We start from the raw sequence: 23,295 nt of genomic DNA, 5'->3' as shown, positions 1-23,295 counted from the left end.
CAACACTCACACATCTCCTCCATCTCCACTGCCCAGTGTCCTTCCCCACAGCCTCAGCACCACAACTACACAGTGCCCCCCAACAGACCCTCACTGCCAAGCACCCCAAATCACACAAACCTTCCCCACTCCCCAGCACCTCCCACCCCTTCACATCCCAGCATCCCCTTCACGACCCATTTCCCCAAGCCCTGCCCCCAGACCCTGCTGAGCCACTGCAGAGTAGGGATCCCCCTCCCAGCACAGTGCTAGGGGGCAGAACAGCTGAAGCTCGGGAGCACAAAGCGGTCCTGTCCCCCGGGGCCCCACCCAGCCCTACCCGCCTGGCATTGGTGCTGCACGTGGCGGATGAGACGTTTCCTTGCATGGGCGGAGTGGGGGGACAGGCACCAACTTCCCCAGGCCATCACTTCTGCAGAGCGGCAGGGAGTGGCAGGCCCCATGCCAGGGAACCCGAAGCGGATGGTCACCAGGCTGGAGTGGCAGTGGCTGAGGGTTCCTCTCCACCCTCGTCTCCGCTGGTGGCTGCCTGCCAATGATGGGGGCAGAGAGGAGCCCTCTGCCAGCTGCCAGCTGAGAGGAGCAAGCAGTGGACAGGAGGAAGGGGTCATGGGGTGGGGAGGAGTCAGCGGGCAGGGCCAGGGGGTGGAGAGAAGCCCTGGGCCCGGCAGCCGAGTGGGGCGAACAGTGGCGGGGAGGAGCTGGGGGGTGTAGAGGAGCCAGCTGTTCTGGGCGCAGCGCAAGTGAGCGGGCCAGGTCGGGGCCCCTTTTGAGTGTGGACCCGACGCCAAGGCGCCACTGGTGCCATTGTAAATCCAGTACTGCTCAGGGGTGAGGCGCTGCCAGAGGGTGGCAGAGGGCAAAACCCTGGAACAGGGAGCTGCAGAGGGGGTAACAGTTACCTCAATGGATTAAGCCACCTGCTGTGTTTGCAAAAATAGGGTGGAGGGCAGAGGGGTTTTTTTATTTCTCCTCTCCCAGGACGGTATGTCTCAGCACGGGCTTCGCAGGGCTGGATTCTTAAAGGAACATAAATCCCAGTACCTAGACATAGCAGCTCATGCAAGTGTTCTCAAACTTCATTGCACTGCGATCTCCCTTCTGACAATAAAGATGCTACATGACCCCTGGGAGGGGTCGGAGCCCAAGCGCTGCCACCCCAAGTGGGAGAAAAGGGGGCTGCAGCCCAAGCCCCACAGCCCAGGGTGGAGCTCGGGCTTCAGATTCAGATATAACCTACTGATGTGCCATAGAAGACTTGATTCAGTGAAATATTTTACCTACACCCCCAAAAACTCTGTGTCACACATTTTGAGTATTTAAAAGAATCCCTTATCAATTTGTATGTCTACATAAAGTCTCCTAGCAGTTCACAAATTGGTCTTATCTGCTGCTGTGATTCCCTGAATTGCTTTGCTTCCTTGCAATCCATTTTAAATATGTTTTGTTTTTCAAATGTTATTTTTGTCACTCTTATTACTCTTAGCACTTCATCATTTATTTTTGTTATAATTGTGCAGATGCAGGTCATTGTGCTATTTAACTTATCTTTTAATAGCAAATACTCATTGAAAATATTTATAAGTAAATAATTGCTAGTAGTTTTAGCAATGACATCTTTGTTTCTAGTATAGCACTTGCTATGTTTTTTACTGTGATTTTTCATTTGGAATTTTTAACTCTTAAGTTTTTCCTCTTATTTGTATAGCACAAGTTTATTCTGTTGGATCGTGTAACTTCCAGTCAGACTGATTACCTGGCCTGGTGTCAAAACTTTCTTTTCATTTAATCCACCAGTGAGGATTGCCAGCTGTTATTTTGCCTCTCAGTCCAACCCTTAGAGCTTTTTCACATGTCATTACTTAAGTGTAGAACTTGATTCTCAAATAGTCAATAAGAGCAGCATATGATCTCATATTAAATCCTTCTGAAAGGCAAAAACCTACTGTAATTTTTGCTGAAATAAGAATGGCCATATTGGGACAGACAATGGTCCATCTAGCCCAGTATCCTGTCTTCCGACAATGGCCAATATCAGATGCTTCAGAGAGAATGAACACAAAAGGCAGTCATGGAGTGATCTATCCCCTGTCATCCACTCCCAGTATCTGGCAGTCAGAGGTTTAGGGACATCAGGAGCATGGGGTTTCATCCCTGATTATATTGGCTAATAGCCATTGATGGACCTATCCTGAGAAATATATCTAGTTCTTTTTTGAACCCAGTTATAGTTTTGGCCTTCACAACATAATGAACACACCTCTACAACCCCAAGATACCTTGACAACCACAAGCGTTCAAAATCACGAGTTATACATAAGGCTACATTTTAGTCACAGGTATTTTTAGTAAAAGTCATGGACAGGTCACAGGCAGTAAACAAAAATTCACGGCCCGTGGCCTGTCCATGACTTGTACTTTATATCCTGACTAAATCGGGGGAGTGGGGGGACAGCCCGGGGGTGCTCTGGGAGGAATAGCCTGGGGGGCACCATGGGTGCTCTGGGGGGAGTAGCCCGGGACACCCGCTGGTACTGTGGGAGGGGCGGGTGGGCGGCCTGGAACCCCTGCTAGTGCAGGGAGGGGGGCTGACAGGCTCCCTACTTGGCTCCATGAGGCTCCCTGGAAGCACTGACATGTCCCTCCCTCAGCTCCTAGGTGGAGGTCTGGCCAGGCAGCTCTGCACGCTACCTCTGCCCCGAGCACCAGCTCCGCAGCTCCCATTGGCCGGGAACTATGGCCAATGGGAGCTGCGGGGTCAGTGCCTGCGGGCAGAGCCGTGCACAGAGCCATCTGACTGCGCCTCTGCCTAAGAACTGAGGGAGGCATATGACGCTTCCATGAAGCCCACTGAGGTAAGTGCACCCAGAGCCCTCACCCCCTCCTGTGCTAAGTTTCCTCTGAGCTGCGCAGCCGCACAGCTAGCTATCAAGGGCTGTGGAGGCGGGGAGAAGCACCTCTCCCGCAGCTGAGCCCACCCACACTCCACCAGAGCTGCCGCAGCTGTGGAAAGGTGCCTCTTCCCTGGCCCAACCCCGAGCTGCTGTGGAGAGAGAGGGCTGCAGGGAGTACTCTCTCCCTGCCGCAGTCCTGGGGTAGCCTGCACCCCAAACCCTTCATCCCCGGTGCCACCCCAGAACCCACACCCCCAGCCGAAACCCTCACACCCCAACCCTCTACCCCAGCCTTGAGCCCTCCCCTGCACCCCTCATCCCTCATCCCTGGCCCCACCCCAGAGCCTGCACCTCCAGCTGGAGCCCTCACCCCCACACACCCCAACCCTCTGCCCCAGCCCTGAGCCCCTTTCACACTCCAAACCTCTCAGCCCCACCCCTGTCACACATCACTTCCATATTGATGCACATCACAAAATTCATTCTGCACATGGATGTAAAAAATTAAAGGGAACACTGCTCCCATGCCCCTACCCCCAGTCCTTAGCCCCCTGCCACACCCAAACTCCTGCTCCTGCTGGGGTAGGGGGGTGCAAAATAGCACGTACTTGTACTCACCATACTTAATAATGGACATTGAGTGAACTTGTGCAATTTGAGCATGGCTAACTACATCATTAAACATGGGCCTAAACCACTAACATCTTCTCTCTCATGCTAAATGCTATTAGCAAAACAGGCCATAGCAAATCAAGTGATATATAGTGTACAACTCTGATACAATAATATTAAACCAAGTGTGTGTGTGTATATAAACATTAAGTTGTTGCATTAAATAGAAAAAGAAAGGATTACTAAACATCTGCAGTAACTATAAGAAAAAGCGAAACCCACTTATACAGTCAGCTAGTGTACTCCCTACAAATTTCAGATCCTTCATCTACTGAGAAACTGGAAAATCCACAATGGGACTCTGGAAAACAAAAACTGTGAAACACAAGAGACAAATAAATAGGCACAACTGTGGGCCACTCATCCTAAAGGTATTCAATACCAAATTTTCCTGATTATTTATTAATGATGTGCAATTATGATGTGTTTCTAATTAGATGTGTTATTAGTTTGCAGAAATCAATTTACAGCATAAAGACATCGGTACTTTAGAAACCACACAAAAGGCTCTATCTACTTATAGAAGAAAAATAGCAATGCTTTTAATAAAAGAGTCAGGTAATAACTTTGTTACATATACCTAGTGTGCCAATCATATATGGGGAAGATAACAGGAAGAGTGGAATAATGTCACATCACAAGCAATTATCTTAATACACCTACAGTGGGGTATATCAAGTTTGGTTCTATAATGGTGACTCTGTATGAATAATTTCTTTAAGTAGTGAAAAATGTGGAAAGGGTGAACGGTTGATATTGATAGAGCAATGAAATCTAATTAGATATTGTTATATCCACCAGTAGTAAACAAAAAGTTTGAGAAACATACACTGGGGTACCAAACATAATTTAAAATATGACCGCCAAAAGACATAAATATTTGCAAACCAGTAACTTAATTGATATAAATGACATTAATGACTAAATCAATATATCAGTTTGGAGTTTTGGTCATAATGTAATCATCATTTGAGTAAATTATATTGATTTTTCAGAGAGCATAGAGGAGTACTGCATGTACAGCAACCTTGTCACTTGTGAAAAAGAAAATGAAGATTGCATGATAATAAGAAACACAAAATTGTATTAGAAATATATACCATGTGTTGGAGCAGACAAGTAAGCAGAATATGATGGTTTATAGTACAAGAACAAAAGTCATGACCCAAGATCTAGCCAGTTGCATATAGACTCTATGGAATAATCTGTCCAAGGATTAGGATTCTTGTAATAATTCCACTTTAATAAATATTTCCACTGCTGCTGCTAGTCATATCTTGACTAATGATTATACGTTCAAGGAATATTATTTTATAAATTTTATGAGTTAATTGAAATTATATTTAGCATTATTAGTTCTGTGATTTTCATTTTTTCATCTATTACTTATCAAAGGTCTAGTGTGACTCTTGTAAGAGATGGGCACATGTGCCTTCCTTTCCAGAGGGAACCAATGAGGAAAGCCTATCCGATTAGAAGAAATGGTACAGCTGCACAAAGTGTATATAATTCATAACACCTTTTTCCACCGGAACCTGAGCTCGGCCCACAAGCACCCTTAATCCATTATTCTGGCCCAAACAGAAACAACAAAAACAATGGCTAATCAAAGACCTTCCCTTGGTGTTCTTAGCATTGCCAGAACAAACCCACCTAGCCTACTGTCATGTGGATACAAAGCCAAGGAAAAAGGTCCCTGAGAATCTACAACCTCTGTGGTGGAAGTTGTGGGAAATTGTCTGCCAAACACTACTGGCTGTGTTGAACCCCAGGGTCGTTGGGGAATCCCCTAGTGCAGACTTTCTTTAATTGGGGGTCCCAACCAAAAATGGGTTGCAAGGCTAGTGTAGGGGGGTTGCAAGTAGGGTTACCATACATCTGGGTTTATCTCTTTTTGGTCCTTTGATCTACCTCCAGGCAGATTTTGGCAATATGAAAAAATGTCTGTCGTTTTTCCTTGCCTTCAAAGCTGTCAGCAGGAGAGCAGCAGCCACTGGCCGGGAACCCATCTTGTAAGGCTGCATCACTGCCAGTAGTAGTGCAGAAGGAAGGATGGCATAGTATGGGAAGGAAGGATGGCATAGTATGCTATTGCCACCCTTCCTTCTGGGCTGCTGCTGGCAGCGACTCTGCCTTCCAAGCTGGATGGCCAGAGAGCGGAAGCCGCTGGACAGGCACCCAGCTTGGAAGTAAGCAATGCTGCCAGCAGCAGCCCGGCAGGCAGCGTGACATGGTATGGTATTGTCACCCTTCCTTTGGCGCAGCTGCTGGCAGCAATGCTGCCTTCTCAGGTGGGTGGCTGCATGGGAGTGCTGGAAGTGGCCCAGTGAAGCCAAATATAGTTCAGCTGTGCTGCTGACTGACAGTCAGCCAGCGTGTTGCGGCTGGATTCCCCACTGACCCAGTGGTGGACCACTCCACCACTGTTAGGGTCCTGGGCTGGGACCTGGTGGAGTTGGGCCTGTGTTTTTTGGTGGTCCACCAGAGCCAGGACCCCTGACTGCTGCTCTGCCCTGCCCTGCCCTGCCTGAGGGTCTGGGCTTATAGACTTTGCTGCTCTGTCCTGACCACAGGCCAGAACCGCATGTTTGGTGCCCCACCCTGCCTGAAGATCTGGGCTTATAGACTTTGCTGCTCTGTCCTGACCTAAATGGCCTCTAAACTGCATGGCCTCCACCTATCAGTCTATCAAGTGCTGTGCACTTCAGATGCCCTTCCCCCCACTGCCATGCTGCTCCTGCCCTCTACCTTGGGTTGGAGCCCCTGGCCAGATGCTCCTGGGAGCCTCCTGCTTGCTGTGCATTGTGTGTGTGTGGGGCGGGGGGGAGGGGAGAAAGCTGATGTCAAGGTGTCCCCCTCCTGCCATCCCCCACCCATATACCCCATCTCCACACAGCGAGGGTGGGGGTCACGACAGGGCTCAGGAGTGGGAGAGAGGGAGGGAGATTGCTGGGGGGGGCGGGGGGCTGCTGCTGTATCTGAACAAGCAGGGCAGCACACTTAAAGGGGCAGTGTGTGTGTGTCTTTCTCTCTTACACACACACACTGTTTGTCTCTCTCTTTCACACACATAAACACACCACTCTCTGTGTGTGTCTCTCTCTTTCTCTCTCTTGCTCTCTTTCACACACACACACCATTGTATGTGTCTCTCTCACACTCATCTCCCAACACACACTGGTATTGTTGTTATTGTTACTTCTTGATAATTCCTGCAATGCACATCTATTCTCTGTAATTTCATTCTTTCAAAGTGCTATTATTTTAGTTTCTGGGTCAGTCTATGCATTTCATAATTTTTATTTCTCTCTTACGCTTAAATTTAATTCTTTGACTAGTGAGTTCTAAAACACCTAACCTGTCCTGGCTGGAATAATTATCCCAATGGTAACTTTTTAAAAATATATTTTATATCTAGGTTTTTTGTTTCTACTGGTGGAGCACATCCACACATACCTTAGTGCACATAACAAAATTCATTCTGCACATGGATAGAAAAAAATAGAGGGAACATTGATCCTGACTAGAGGCCAGAGCCTCCTGACTGTTTGGTGCCCCACCCTGCCTGAGGGACTGGGCTCTGAGGTTACTGACTGTTCTACCCTGCCAAGTGGCAGAGGCCCCAGTGCTAATTCCCCACTGAACTGTGTCCCTCCAGAGGCCTTGTAGGGAGGGGGCATCTTCCTGTGCAGTGAGAGAAAGAGAGAGAGAGAGAGAGAGAGAGAGTGTATGTGTGCGCAGATAGATCTAACAAAGAGTCATCAATGAGTGAGGGTGTTTCCAATGGAATCCTGCAGGGATTGGTTCTTGGCCCAATGCTAGTCAATATTTTTCAATATTCAGTGACTTGGAAGAAAGTATAAAATAATTACCGACAAAGTTTGCAGATGACAGTGGGGTGGTAAATAATGATGAGAACAGATCACAGATGTGACATGATCTGATTCGCTTGGCAAACTATGCACAATCAAAACACATCTTATAATGCAACCAAATGCATAGACACATACCTCTGTGTAATACTCATGAGAAATCAATTTGGCTTATAAATGCTTCATAGCATGTAAATTATGCACTTCTCAAGCTTGAACAGTTGATTGCTGTCATGCTGCTTTGTAAGTAAGTAGAACCATCCTTATGCATTACCAAATTAGTAAGCAGAGAGAATAAAGAATAGCAACTGCCTTCCCAGCACATTATACTACAGCTCCTTGCTACCTGGACACTGGGGCCAGTTTTGACACAATAAACAGTTTTGGAAAAAAACTTGCATCAGGTTGCACCGTCGTGTCCAGTAACATCCTGTGCTAAGTGCTTAGGGGAGGAAGCATCACACTTCCTTTTTTCTAAACCTCTGTCTGGAAGTTAAATGGTTCTGATAGAGAGATCTTTAGCCAATAGGGCCTAGGTCCTCAAAGGTATTGAGGCACCCAACTCCCACTGACATAAAGTGGAATAAGGCACATAGGGTATGTCTACACTACAAAATTAGGTCGAATGTATAGAAGTCAGTTTTTTAGAAATCGTTTTTATATAGTCGATTGTGTGTGTCCCCACACAAAATGCTCTAAGTGCATTAACTCGGCGGAGTGCTTCCACAGTACCGAGGCTAGCGTCGACTTCTGGAGTGTTGCACTGTGGGTAGCTATCCCACAGTTCCCGCAGTCTCCGCCGCCCATTGGAATTCTGGGTTGAGATCCCAACATCTGATGGGGCAAAAAACATTGTCGCTGGTGGTTCTGGGTACATGTCATCAGGCCCTCCCTCCCTCCCTCTGTGAAAGCAACAGCAAACCATCGTTTCACACCTTTTTTCCTGAGTTACCTGTGCAGATGCCATACCACGGCAAGCATGGAGCCCGCTCAGCTCACTGTCACCATATGTCTCTTGGGTGCTGGCAGACACAGTACCGCATTGCTACACAGCAGCAGCAGCCCATTGCCTTGTGGCAGCAGACGGTGCAATAGGCCTGAAAACCATCCTCATCATGTCCGAGGTGCTCCTGGCCACCTCGGTAAGGTTGGTCAGGAGAGCCTGGGCAGATATGGGCGCAGGGACTAAATTAGGAGTGACTCAGCCAAGTCAATCTCTTTAGTCCTGCAGGCAGTCCTATTGTACCATCTTATGGTGAGCAGGCAGGAGATGAAGATGGCTAGCAGTCCTATTGCACCATCTTCTGCCCAGCAGCCAGGAGATGTGGATGGCTTGCAGTCCTACTGCACCGTCTGCTGCCAGCCAAAGATGTAAAAGATAGATGGAGTGGATCAAAACAAGAAATAGACCAGATTTGTTATGTATTCATTTGCTCCTCCCTTCCTCTGTGAAATCAACAGCCGACAATCGTTTTGGTGAGGTCTGTCAGGGGGACCTTGAAAACTTTAATGGAGATTCAGTCCTGCGTGAAATACCAGAGGGAGGGATAGTTTAGTGGGTTGAGCATTGGCCTGCTAAACCCAGGGTTTTGAGTTCAATCCTTGAGGGGGCCATTCTGTGTGACAGTTGTTTTTGTTTTTCCTTGATGTAAAGCCACCCCCTTTGTTGATTTTAATTCCCTGTAAGCCAACCCTGTAAGCCATGTCGTCAGTCGCCCCTCCCTCCATCAGAGCAATGGCAGACAATCGTTCCTCGCCTTTTTTCTGTGCAGACGCCATACCACAGCAAGCCTGGAGCCCGCTCAGATCACTTTGGCAATTAGGAACTGTCAAGGTTCCTTCCCCACTCTGAACTCAAGGATACAGATGTGGGGACCTGCATGAAAACCCCCTAAGCTTATTTTTACCAGCTTAGGTTAAAACTTCCCCAAGGTACAAACTATTTTACCTTTTGCCCTTAGACTTTTTTTGCTGCATCCATCAAGCATCTAACAAATATATAATCGGGAAAGAGCCTGCTTGGAAATGTCTTTCCCCCCAAAATCCTCCCCAAACCCTACACCCCCTTTCCTGGGGAAGGCTTGATAAAAATCCTCACCAATTTGCATAGGTGAACACAGACCCAAACCCTTGGATCTTAAGAACAAAAAACAATCAGGTTCTTACAGGAAGAATTTTAATGGAAGAAAAAGTAAAAGAATCACCGCTGTAAAATCAGGATGGTAAATACCTTACAGGGTAATCAGATTCAAAACATAGAGAATCCCTCTAGGCAAAACCTTAAGTTACAAAAAGACACAAAAACAGGAATCTACATTCCATTCAGCACAGCTTATTTTCTCAGCCATTTAAAGAAATCAGAATCTAATGCATATCTAGCTAGATTACTTACTAAGTTCTAAGACTCCATGCCTGTTCTGTCCCTGGCAAAAGCATCACACAGACAGAGAGAACCTTTGTTTCTCCCCCCAGCTTTGAAAAAAGCTTGTCTCCTCATTGGTCATTTTGGTCAGGTGCCAGCGAAGTTATCCTAGCTTCTTAGCCCTTTACAGGTGAAAGGGTTTTTCCTCTAGCCAGGAGGGATTTTAAAGGTGTTTACCCTTCCCTTTATATTTATGACAGGAGCACATTAAACATCACACGCATTATCCAGCAGTATATGCAGCACCAGAACCTGGCAAAGCGAAACCGGGCGAGTAGGCGACGTCAGCGTGGTGATGAGAGTGATGAGGACATGGACACAGACTTCTCTCAAAGCATGGGCCCTGGCAATGCAGGCATCATGGTGCTAATGGGGCATGTTCATGCCGTGGAACGCCGATTCTGGGCCTGGGAAACAAGCACAGACTGGTGGGACCGCATAGTGTTGCAGGTCTGGGACGATTCCCAGTGGCTGCGAAACTTTTGCATGCGTAAGGGCACTTTCATGGAACTTTGTGACTTGCTTTCCCCTGCCCTGAAGCGCAAGAATACCAAGATGAGAGCAGCCCTCACAGTTGAGAAGTGAGTGGCAATAGCCCTGTGGAAGCTTGCAATGCCAGACAGCTACCGGTCAGTCAGGAATCAATTTGGAGTGGGCAAATCTACTGTGGGGGCTGCTGTGATGCAAGTAGCCAACGCAATCAAAGATCTGCTGATATCAAGGGTAGTGACCCTGGGAAATGTGCAGGTCATAGTGGATGGCTTTGCTGCAATGGGATTCCCTAACTGTGGTGGGGCCACACACGGAACCCATATCCCTATCTTGGCACCGGAGCACCAAGCCGGCGAGTACATAAACCGCAAGGGGTACTTTTCAATAATGCTGCAAGCACTGGTGGATCACAAGGGACATTTCACCAACATCAACGTGGGATGGCCGGGAATGGTACATGACGCTCGCATCTTCAGGAACTCTGGTCTGTTTCAAAAGCCGCAAGAAGGGACTTTATTCCCAGACCAGAAAATAACCGTTGGGGATGTTGAAATGCCTATATGCATCCTTGGGGACCCAGCCTACCCCTTAATGCCATGGCTCATGAAGCCGTACACAGGCAGCCTGGACAGTAGTTAGGAGCTGTTCAGCTACAGACTGAGCAAGTGCAGAATGGTGGTAGAATGTGCATTTGGATGTTTAAAGGCGCGCTGGCGCAGTTTACTGACTCGCTTAGACCTCAGCAAAACCAATATTCCCACTGTAATTACTGTTTGCTGTGCGCTCCACATTTTCTGTGAGAGTAAGGGGGAGACATTTATGGCGGGGTGGGAGCTTAAGGCAAATCGCCTGGCTGCTGGTTACGTGCAGACCGGCACCAGGGCGGTTAGAAGAGCACAGGAGGGCTCGGTGCGCATCAGAGAAGCTTTGAAAACCAGTTTCATGACTGGCCAGGCTACGGTGTGAAAGTTCTGTTTGTTTCTCCTTGATGAACCCTCCCGCCCCTTGGTTCACTCTACTTCCCTGTAAGCTAAGCACCCTTCCCTCCTCCCTTCCATCACCACTTGTAGAGGCAATAAAGTCATTGTTGCTTCACATTCATGCATTCTTTATTAATTCATCACACAAATAGGGGGATAACTGCCAAGGTAGCCTGGGAGGGGTGGTGGAGGAGAGAAGCACCAGGAGGGCTGGTGGAGGAGGGAAGGACAAGGCCACACAGCACTTTAAAAGTTTAAAACTTTAAAACTTATTGAATGCCAGCCTTTTGTTGCTTGGGCAATCCTCTGGGGTGGAGTTGCTGGGTGGCCAGAGGCCCCCCCACCACGTTCTTGGGCATCTGGGTGAGGATGCTATGGAACTTGGGGAGGAGGGTGGTTGGTTACACAGGGGCTGTAGTGGCGGTCTGTGCTCCTGCTGCCTTTCCTGCAGCTCAACTGTGCGCTGGAGCGCATTAGTTTGATTCTCCAGCAGCCTCAGCATTGAATCCTGCCTCCTCTCATCATGCTGTCGCCACCTTTCATCTTCAGCCCTCTCTTCACCCTCCACTTACTCTCTTCAGCCCGCCACCTCTCCTCCTGGTCATTTAGTTCTTTCCTGCACTCTGACATTGTCTGCCTCCACGCATTCGTCTGTGCTCTGTCAGTGTGGGAGGACAGCATGAGCTCACAGAACATTTCATCACGAGTGTGTTTTTTTCACCTTCTAATCTTTGCTACCCTCTGGGAAGGAGAAGATCCTGTGATCCTTGAAACACATGCAGCTGGTGGAGAAAAGAAAAAGAACAGTGGTATTTAAAAAGACACATTTTATAGAACAATGGGTACACTCTTTCACGGTAAACCTCGCTGTTAACATTACATACACAGCACGTGCTTTCGTTCCAAGGTCACATTTTGCCTCCCCCCACCACGTGGCTATCCCCTCACCCCTCCCCCCTCCCTGTGGCTAACAGCGGGGAACATTTCTGTTCAGCCACAGGCAAACAGCCCAGCAGGAACGGGCACCTCTGAATGTCTCCTTCAGAAAAGCACCCTATTTCAACCAGGTGACCATGAATGATATCACTCTCCTGAGGATAACACAGAGAGATAAAGAACGGATGTTGTTTGAATGCCAGCAAACATACAGTGCAATGCTTTGTTCTACAATGATTCCCGAGTACGTGCTACTGGCCTGGAGTGGTAAAATGTCCTACCATGGTGGATGGAATAAGGCTGCCCTCCCCAGAAACCTTTTGCAAAGGCTTTGGGAGTACATCCAGGAGAGCTGCAACTTCCAGGGCAAATTAATCATTAAACATGCTTGTTTTTAAACCATGTATAGTATTTTAAAAGGTACACTCACCAGAGGTCCCTTCTCCGCCTGGCAGGTCCGGGAGGCAGCCTTGGGTGGTTTCGGGGGGTACTGGCTCCAGGTCCAGGGTGAGAAACAGTTCCTGGCTGTCGGGAAAACCGGTTTCTCTGCTTGCTTGCTGTGAGCTATCTACAACTTCATCAACATCATCTTCCTCGTCCCCAAAACCTGCTTCTGTGTTGCCTCCATCTCCATTGAAGGAGTCAAACAACACGGCTGGGGTAGTGGTGGCTGAACCCCATAAAATGGCATGCAGCTCATCATAGAAGCGGCATGTTTAGGGCTCTGACCCGGAACGGCTGTTTGCCTCTCTGGTTTTCTGGTAGGCTTGCCTCAGCTCCTTAAGTTTCACGCGGCACTGCTTCGGGTCCCTGTTATGGCCCCTATCCTTCATGCCCTGGGAGATTTTGACAAATGTTTTGGCATTTCAAAAACTGGAACAGAGTTCTGATAGCATGGATTCCTCTCCCCATACAGCAATCAGATCCTGCACCTCCCGTTCGGTCCATGCTGGAGCTCTTTTGCGATTCTGGGACTCCATCATGGTCACCTCTGCTAATGAGCTCTGGCCAGTGTGGCAAGCTGCAGGTGACCATGCAAACAAGAAATGGAAATTCAAAAGTTCGTGGGCCTTTTCCTGTCTACCTGGCCAATGCATCTGAGTTGAGAGTGCTGTCCAGAGCGGTCACAATAGAGCACTCTGGGATAGCTCCGGGAGGCCAATAGCGTCTAATTGCGTCCACAGTACCCCAAATTCGACCCGGCAAGGCCGATTTAAGCGCTAATCTCCTTGTTGGGGGTGGAGTAAGGAAATTGATTTTAAGAGCCCTTTAAGTCAAAAAAAGGGCTTCATCGTGTGGACGGGTGCAGGGTTAAATCGATTTAACGCTGCTAAATTCGACCTCAACTCCTAGTGTAGACCAGGGCAAAGTCTCTCACCAAAGGCTCTTAAGGAAAGTAAGCAGTCATGGGATAAGAGGGAAGGTCCTCTTATGGATTGGTAACTGATTAAAAGATAGAAAACAAAGAGTAGGAATAAATGGTCAGTTTTCAGAATGGAGAGAGGTAAATAATGGTGTCCCCCAGGGGTCTGTACTGGGCCCAGTCCTATTTAACATATTCATAACTGATCTGGAAAAAGGGGTAAACAGTGAGGTGGCAAAATTTGCAGATGATGTAAAACTACTTAAGATAGTTAAGTCCCAGGCAGACTGCGAAGAGCTACAAAAGGATTTCTCAAAATTGGGTGACTGGGCAACAAAATAGCAGATGAAATTCAGTGTTGATAAATGCAAAGTAATGCACACTGGAAAACATAATCCTAACTATACCTATAAAATGATGGGGTCTAAATTAGCTGTTACAGCTCAAGAAAGAGATCTTGGAGTCATTGGGGATAGTTCTCTGAAAACATCCACTGAATGTGCAGCGGCAGTCAAAAAAGCGAACAGAATGCTGGGAATTATTAAGAAAGGGATAGAGAATAGGACAGAAAATATGTTGCCTCTATATTAATCCATGGTACACCCACATATTGAATACTGTGTGCAGATGTGTTCACCCCATCTCAAAAAAGATATATTGGAATTGGAAAAGGTTCAGAAAATGGCAATAAACATGATTAGGGGTATGGAACGGCTTCTGTAAGAGGAGAAAGAAAAGGAGTACTTGTGGCACCTTAGAGACTAACCAATTTATTTGAGCATGAGCTTTCGTGAGCTACAGCTCACTTCATCAGATACATACCGTGGAAACTGCAGCAGACTTTATATATACACAGAGAATATGAAACAATACCTCCTCCCACCCCACTGTCCTGCTGGTAATAGCTTATCTAAAGTAATCGTCAGGTTAGGCCATTTCCAGCACAAATCCAGGTGCCAGCAATGCCCCTCTGCCATGTACATTGGTCAAACTGGACAGTCTCTACGTAAAAGAATAAATGGACACAAATCAGATGTCAAGAATTATAACATTCATAAACCAGTCGGAGAACACTTCAATCTCTCTGGTCACGCAATCACAGACATGAAGGTCGCTATCTTAAAACAAAAAAACTTCAAATCCAGACTCCAGCGAGAAACTGCTGAATTGGAATTCATTTGCAAATTGGATACTATTAATTTAGGCTTAAATAGAGACTGGGAGTGGCTAAGTCATTATGCAAGGTAGCCTATTTCCTCTTGTTTTTTCCTACCCCCCCCCCCAGATGTTCTGGTTTAACTTGGATTTAAACTTGGAGAGTGGTCAGTTTGGACAAGCTATTACCAGCAGGAGAGTGAGTCTGTGTGTGTATGGGGGTGGGTTTCTGGAGGGGGGTGAGGGAGTGAGAGAACCTGGATTTGTGCAGGAAATGGCCTAACTTCATTATCATGCACATTGTGTAAAGAGTTGTCACCTTGGATGGGCTATCACCAGCAGGAGAGTGAATTTGTGTGGGGGGGTGGAGGGTGAGAAAACCTGGATTTGTGCTGGAAATGGCCTAACCTGACGATTACTTTAGATAAGCTATTACCAGCAGGACAGTGGGGTGGGAGGAGGTATTGTTTCATATTCTCTGTGTATATATAAAGTCTGCTGCAGTTTCCACGGTATGTATCTGATGAAGTGAGCTGTAGCTCACGAAAGCTCATGCTCAAATAAATTGGTTAGTCTCTAAGGTGCCACAAGTACTCCTTTTCTTTTTGCGAATACAGACTAACACGGCTGTTACTCTGAAACCTGTAAGAGGAGAGATTAATAAGACTGGGACTTTTCAGCTTGGAAAAGAGATGACTAAGGAGGGGATACGATAGAGGTCTATACAATCAGGACTAGTGTGGAGAAAGTACATAAGGAAGTGTTATTTCTCATACCACAAGAACTAGAGGTCACCAAATGAAATTAATAGGCAGCAGATTTAAAACAAACAAAAGGAAGTATTTTTTCACCTAACACACAGTCAACCTGTGGAATTCCTTGCCGGAGGATGTTGTAAAAGCCAACTATAACAGGGTTCAAAAAAGAACTAGATAAATTCATGGAGGATAGGTCCATTGATGGCTATTAGCCAGGATGGGCAGGGATGGTGTTCCTAACCTGTGTTTGCCAGAAGCTGGAAATGGGCGACAGGGGATGGATCACTTGATGATTACCTGTTCTGTTCATTCCCTCTGTGCACCTGGCATTGAACACTGCTGGAAGACAGGACACTGGGCTAGATGAACCTTTGGTCTGACCCAGTATGGCTGTTCTTATGTTCGGTCACTCTCCATGGCAGCCGGGTGCAGAGTGTGACAGAGCTGCTTCTGCCTGAGAGAGCCTGGCTGGGAGACAGCAGTGGCCCACTCCCTGCCCGGGCTCTGCTGCTGGGGACAGAGGCCAAATGATCTGCCCCCCCACCTGCGAAGCATGCTCGACCCCTGCCACTGCCTCACAGCCACGCTCTCTTTGCACATTCAAAACTTTCAAGCCTTTTGTGACTTATGCAAAATTAGTATCAGAGTAAAAAGAAAATAATAGTACAGATGAACTCTTTTTTAGATTTCCAATAACACATACACACCCACACGTGTATTAAGCAAAAGAATCATGAATAATTACAGTGAAATACCTGTTAAAACTATAGGTATTACTACTAAAAATTTAATTCTATATGGTGTGACGTTCCCTCCAGGCAGCACGATCAGGGAGCAGGGTGGGTTGGATAGAGGGCAGGGGAGTTCGGGGAGGTGGTCAGGGTGTGGGAAGGTGGATAGGGGTCAGGGAACAGGGGGGTTGAATGGGGGAAGGGGTCCCAGGGGGGCAGGAAGGAAGGACGGGGGTTGGGTGGAGGGGAGGCGGGGGGCAGTCAGGGGACTGGGGAAGGGGTGGTTGGATGGGGCAGGAGTCCCAGGGGGGTTGGATGGGGTGGCAGGGAGACAGTCAGGGGCAGGGTTTCCATGGATGGGCAGGGGACAGAGAGAAGGGGTGGTTGGATTGGGCAGGGGTCCCGGGGAGGCTGTAAGGAAATGGGGGATTGGATGGGGCAGAAGTCCGGGGGGGGGCCATCAGGGGGCAAAAAGCAGGGGGGCAGATAGGGGGTGGGGGCCCATCCCCTAACCGGCCCTCCATACAATTTCCGAAACCCAATGCAGCTCTTAGGCCAAAAAGTTTGCCTGCCCCGTTCTAAACAGATTCTTTTGTTGCTGCCAAAGCCAGGATCCATTGTTCCTGTGAGGTGGGCTTGGTTTGTCCCATCCATGCCGTGATGAGGTGTGAACTGCCTCTATGTTCCTGGAGAGTTTTTCCTTGGGCTTGCTTTAAGCCATGAGGATACATTTTCAGCTTCATAACTATATACATGAAATAACCTTACTAAAACATTACTCAAAAAGAACAGGAGTACTTGTGGCACCTTAGAAACTAACAAATGTATTAGAGCATAAGCTTTCGTGGGCTACAGTTCACTTCATCGGATGCAAAGAATGGACCATATAGTAAGAAGATACATACACATACAAACAGAGAAGGTGGATGTTGCCATACAAACTGTAAGAGGCTAATTAATTAAGATGAGCTATTATCAGCAGAAGAAAAAAAACTTTTGTAGTGATAATCAAGATGGCCCATTTAGACAGTTGGCAAGAAGGTGTGAGGATACTTAACATAGGGAAATAGATTCGATATGTGTAATGACCCAGCCACTCCCAGTCTCTTTACTTCCAGTTCATTAATTTGGTTTTGAATAGAGACTGGGAGTGGCTGGGTCATTACACATATCAAATTTATTTCCCTATGTTAAGTATCCTCACACCTTCTTGTCAACTGTCTAAATGGGCCATCTTGATTCACACACACTCACACTTACACGCATTGCAGGTATCGCAGAAGACTTTCTGTGAAAATTTTGTTTGGTGAATCCTGCAATTTATACATTAGAAAACATTGTGATGGAATGTGGTCAAGGCAGCCATATAGACACTTTAGATAGACAGAGCAGTGAATAATGGAACTTTTTTTCCTGACCATCTAGAGAGTTGAGTTATGACAGTTCCTTTCATTTGAGGCTATCATGAGGCTGATACCTGAGTGGGAACTGAGTTCTTCTGAGCTGGCCTCCAGGCATAAGGAATAAGTTGCATTCCATGTTCAGCACTGGATGAGTTGATTTTTCACCTGCTGTGAAGCACCATATATTGGCTATTGCCCAGAGCCACCAAGTATGTCAGTGGCAAAACCAAAAACCAAGTCCCATGAGAGCTGGGTGCATAATACCTTGGAAGATCTGGGTCTGGAACAAGTTCTGAATTCCTATTGACTGCAGGAACTTCCTTAGACTCCCTTGAAAATAAAACCCAAATATGGAATTTTTTGCACCATTCTGGAGTCCTTTCAGGATGCAGAATAAAAGTGACATTTGAAAATAATATTTTGGCTCAAAATAATTCTTGCAAATTTTGTTTTAAAATTAACAAGACAGCAAATACAAACGTTGAAGGACTCCTGAAATGAGCTGGACTTGGCATGTGAGAAATGATGCATTGCAGGCATCACCTTTGAATGGACTAAAATCTCACTGTCTGAGGAGCTGCAGCTTTAGATTTTTATCCCAGGCTCAGTGGTAAGTCCGTATTAATGTTCACTTCCAAACATACACATGCACAAAATAATATTTGCCCAGAAACACACAATTATGTACACGTAGAAACACACACACAATAATCCATATTCACAACACATATGTAGTGTGATGGGGCAAGGCCAGATGGCTATAGAAAAGTAGTAGGAGATAGATATATTAGCTCCAGGCTAAACAAATCCCTGGCACCAGGATAAGTGAAATGGCAGTTGTTCCAGGTCAATTAAGACACCTGGGGTCAATTAAGAACTTTCCAGAAGGCAGGGAGAAGGCTAGGTTGATTGGGACACCTGAAGCCAATCAGGGGCTGGCTGAAACTAGTTAAAAGCCTCCCAGCCAGTCAGGTGGGTGTGCATGTCAGGAGCTGTGGGAGGAAGCTGTGCTGTTGGAGAGACTGAGCAGTACACACCATATCAGGCACAAGGAAGGAGGCCCTGAGGTAAAGGTGAAGTGGAGCTTGAGGAATTGAGGGCTGCTGTGGGGGAAGTAGCCCAGGGAATTGTACATGTCATGTTTCAAAAGGTCAGCTACCATAGCTGATACTATTAGGGTCCCTGGGCTGGAGCCTGGAGCAGAGGGTGGGCCCGGGCTTCCCCTCCCCCGCCCCCTTTGCACGCTGATTAATCACTGAGACTGGGAGACAACAGAGACTGTGCAAGGAAGGATAACTTCTCCTCACCTCCCTCGCTGGCTTATGATGAAAATGGCTCAGTAGACTGTAACCCTTGTCTCTAGAGAGAGAAGGGTTACGTGGAGGGTCACAGTGAGCCTCAGAGGCTAGCGAAATCTGCCAGGAAATGCGGGACCCACGGAGGCAAGGACAGAGCTTTGTCACAGTAGACACACAATATTTTTCACGAATAAACACACAATACTGTGTGTTCACAAACACAACAATAACGCACACTTGCATGCCAGAAGAAGCACTGACAACACACACAAAAGTGACACAATATTTTCGTAATAAACACATGATATTGTACATTCTCAAGGACACACACAGGAATAGAAAACTCACATGCACATTGATTTCAACTCAGGTATACACTCACAATAATGTACACTGACAACAACACACATGTGAGCAGTGTGCTTGACTAGCAAACACACACTGAAAGCAGTGTCTCAGTACATTGCACTTAGAATGTAATCTCACAAAAAGAAACACATAAGCCAGATTGACACTAGAAACTTTCACCATCAGAGCAATGTCAGCTTGGAAGTGTGATTTTTTTGGGCAACATTTCTATACCGGTAAAACCCCTCATGTAAACATGGTTAAGCCAGCTTACAAATGCTTCTGCGGTGTGGCTTGTTTCTCTCAGAGAACCAGTGTAAGCAATACCAGCAAAACTACTAGTCCATTTACAGTAGGAGAGCTTGTTTGTATTGCTATATCAGCAAAACTTTTCCAGTGTAGACCTGGCTCTCCACTGTCTCGCTAGACATTCTCCCTCTTCTTCTCATATAAACACACACACACTTCCACGCACACAGATTCCCCTCCATTTACTGCCATTGGGTAAAATTATCATCCCCCACCAAGTTATTTAGGTACCTAAGTCTTATTTTCAAAAGTGACTTTGGCACTTCTACATATAATACGGCCATATTTTTAAAGGTATTTAGGTGCCTATGGAGGACTACCTAAAGAACCTAGATGCTTAATACCTATAGAAATCAATGGGTGTGAAGTGATGTTTTTGAAAATCTCACAACGCACCTAAATACCTTTAAAAATCTGGCCTGAGTGACTAAGGCATTTTTGGAAATGGAACAGAAGTGCTTTTGCAAATGTTACCCGTCGCCATGAGGCAGCCACCAGCCAGAGGCAGATCCGATTGCACGATAGTGAGGTATTGCAGCAGGTATGAGATGGCCATTTGGAAGTCGAAGGACATGATATGAAAGAGGAAGAACTCCATGCAGTCCATCAGGAAGTGGAAGTAGGCCTGGGCATGATAGCAAGGAAAGGAACTCGTCTCCTGATTGCTCACCATGGGGATGACCATGCTGGTGAGCAGGACGTCCAGGAGGGAGAGGTTGGTGAGGAAGTGGCACACTATACTGGTGTGTTTGGAGACGAAGACCCAGAGATTCTGGCCTTGGGATAAACTGTTATTTCATGTTAATCATCCAGAACCCAGAAAGGGAGAATAATTCCAGTGCACCAATTGCAGGGCTTTATTTGATTGGGAAAGGAGAATAACTTGTACAGTGTGAGGGTCTGACACCAGTTTGGGGTTATCCTTAAGCCCTATCCATAACCCTAACCCATAACCAATAGGGACTTAAGTATAAGTTTTTCTTTAAACTTTCAATGGGGCCACTCATGTTTAAAGTTTAGAATGTGCTGAAGTGGCTGCGGAATCAGGGCCTTTGTACAGAATATTCAAAGTGAGTTTTAATTTCATAAACGTGAGTGTTTGGACCAGATCCTCAGCTGGTGTAAATTCTCAGAGATCAGTTGACTTCAACAGAGCGATGACAATTTAAACCAGCTGAGAATTAGCCCCTTGGTTTTTCAGGAACCCATGTATGATAAGTCCATTTATTCAGAGAAACAAAACAGAGCAAAGTAACAAGGAGGTCACAAGGAGGTGAGGGAGGCAGGTGGAGAGGGCTTTATGCCGGCCCGGCTCAGAGGGGATTCTCAGCACTGTTTTGAAGATCTGAACATATGACACAATTTTAAAGCAAAGCAGATTAAACCTAAAAGCACACTAAGAGAAATAACAACAACTTCACCGAGGTCTGCGTCAGAGCAGGCGAGGTGGAGGAGCTGGGGGATTTCACAAAACAACTGATCTACCTTGTTGCCGCCACAAAAGGTTAATGCAAATATGTTCCCAGTCTGCATAGTAGCAACGGGAATTCCATTGATCCAGGCACTGGCTGCCATTTGGACACAGACTCCTCTGTTCATTATAGTCTCATAGTGCAGTGGTTGGCAGATGGTGACTTCCCCTTCGGTCGTACGCCCAACAACGCTATAAGGGACCATTGGACCCTGGAGAAGGTGCACATGTAAGGTGAGATGGTGGCCTTGAGGGGAATAGGGGGTAGGTGTGAGCATTCTGAGTACACACCTGCGTGGGGCGGGGGGCAGAGGATGTGTGAGAAGAGGGGGTGGGGGGAATTTGGGACGTGCAGGGCTACGGTGGCCAGAGAAAGAGGCTCCAGGGCTGCGGCTGCTGGAGAGAGACTCTCTTCCTTTCCAGCTTCAGCTCTGTGGCTGCTCTGGCATGGGAGAGCCCCCTTGCCCCGCCCCCATCCTTTCCAGCCCGAACTCAGGGGCTCCTGCGGTGGGGGAGAGAACCCCGCTTCTTTCCATCCCCATCCTGGGGGCTGCTGCGGTGGTGGAGAGAGGGCACATCCATCGCATTAGAAAGGTTAAGACTATGGATATTAAAATATGAGTTGTGTGCTTTTATGTGTAGAACAAAAAAAAGTTAATGATTATGAAGGGTTTTTTTATTTGCACTGTGATGAAGTGGGATTGTTCTTCATGTTTTCTCTGACTCCTCTGTGTGTGCCTCAGTTTCCCCTATGCATTTCTTAAGTATCTAGGTGGGGGAATAAGGGGGTATGATTGTTGCAGAGCCCTAGAAGGCCAGTGTGATGCCTTCAGCACAGAGACCGGCCAACTCCCTGTCTCCCGGCAACCGATGGCCTGGGCCCCTCCCCTGCCAGGTGCCAACTGAAGGTGTTGGAGAACAAAGAGATCAGGTGTCCTCCTGGCCCGGGAAAGAGACAAAGGCCAGAGGAGGGGCTGGAGAGTTTCCATTTGGGAGCTGGCTGGGGAAATGGAAGGAGGCGCAGATGTGGTCTGGCCTCCCTGCCCCCCAAGATGGACCTGATTGAGAGGCCCTATTCTCTGTACCAACAAACTCTGTTTTAGACCGTGTTCCTGTCATCTAATAAACTTTCTGTTTACTGGCTGGCTGAGAGTCACGTCTGACTGCGGAGTTGGTTGCAGGGCTCTCTGGCTTCCCCAGGAGCCCTGCCTCTGCGGACTCGCTGCGGGAGGCGCACGGTGAGGAAGGGGATATTGAATGATCCGAGGTCAGACCCAGGAAGGTAGAAGCTGTGAAGCTTCTTGCCCTGGAGATAGTCTGCTCACAGAGAGGAGGCACCACGTGAAAAAGCCCTTTTATCCAAAGCGCTTTACAATGGTTAGCTCAGGGTACAAACAACATTGGGAAAGGTCATTAAGTGGTCTGTAAAGACCCTCAGCAATTTTCAAGTGGTCCATGGAAAAAAAAGTTTGAGACCCACTGCTCTCACTGATCATCACTTTAACACCAAAACAACGTTAATCGGGATGACTTTAAGTGAGGATTTGGAGGACACTGGGGATGTAATGTCTAAATCAATTCCCCACCAGGATAAGCTACCATGTGTAGTGACCCGAGGATGCTCAGTAGCATCTCCTTAGGCGGTTGCCTCACTGTGTCCTTGCCCGCCATCAGACTCTGCTACCTGTTGAAAACAAGAGGAAAAAAGGGGGCATGGGGGGCAAATTAGACTGTAGAGAGGGACAGAATTGTACAGGGACCAAACTGTTTCCTGAGCAGGGTAAAAGGGATGAAGGGAGAGGAAAGAGCTACCACCATGAGCACGTGCTTATAGCTATCCCCCATTTTTCTTCCATTGGTAGCTCAGTTTCCATTGTTCCTCTGTCAGAATGTGCTACCATCCCTCTTTACTTTAGGGGAACATCCCATCCCTCTGAATGAGACACCAGTGTTTTCCCCAGGAATTGAAATAGGGGTGTGGGGTGTTTGAATTTACAGGAGGGTGGGGTCAGGGCCGATGAGGGTGAAGATGGGCTGTATGTCACAATAGTAAAAACTGAAAAAATGTTTCATGACTATTTTATGAGATTTAACTCATGTTTTAAAATCATCACACAAATTAAAGTTGGCTACTCAAGCCTTCTATGAAGCACTACATCTACATCCTTCTTGGCTTCTTGTTATAATTTTG

General features: G+C 47.1%; 1 protein-coding gene across 1 annotated transcript in view; it reads left to right on the top strand.

Moving 5' to 3' along the window:
• LOC144275303 (uncharacterized) overlaps positions 1–23,295 on the top strand; it is a 97,394-nt gene that overhangs the window by 56,998 nt on the left and 17,101 nt on the right. The window lies entirely within an intron of this gene.

This window comes from Eretmochelys imbricata, chromosome 14, assembly GCF_965152235.1.
Source record: "Eretmochelys imbricata isolate rEreImb1 chromosome 14, rEreImb1.hap1, whole genome shotgun sequence".
NCBI classification, from domain to species: domain Eukaryota; kingdom Metazoa; phylum Chordata; order Testudines; family Cheloniidae; genus Eretmochelys; species Eretmochelys imbricata.
This window is presented reverse-complemented; position numbering and strand designations above follow the sequence as displayed.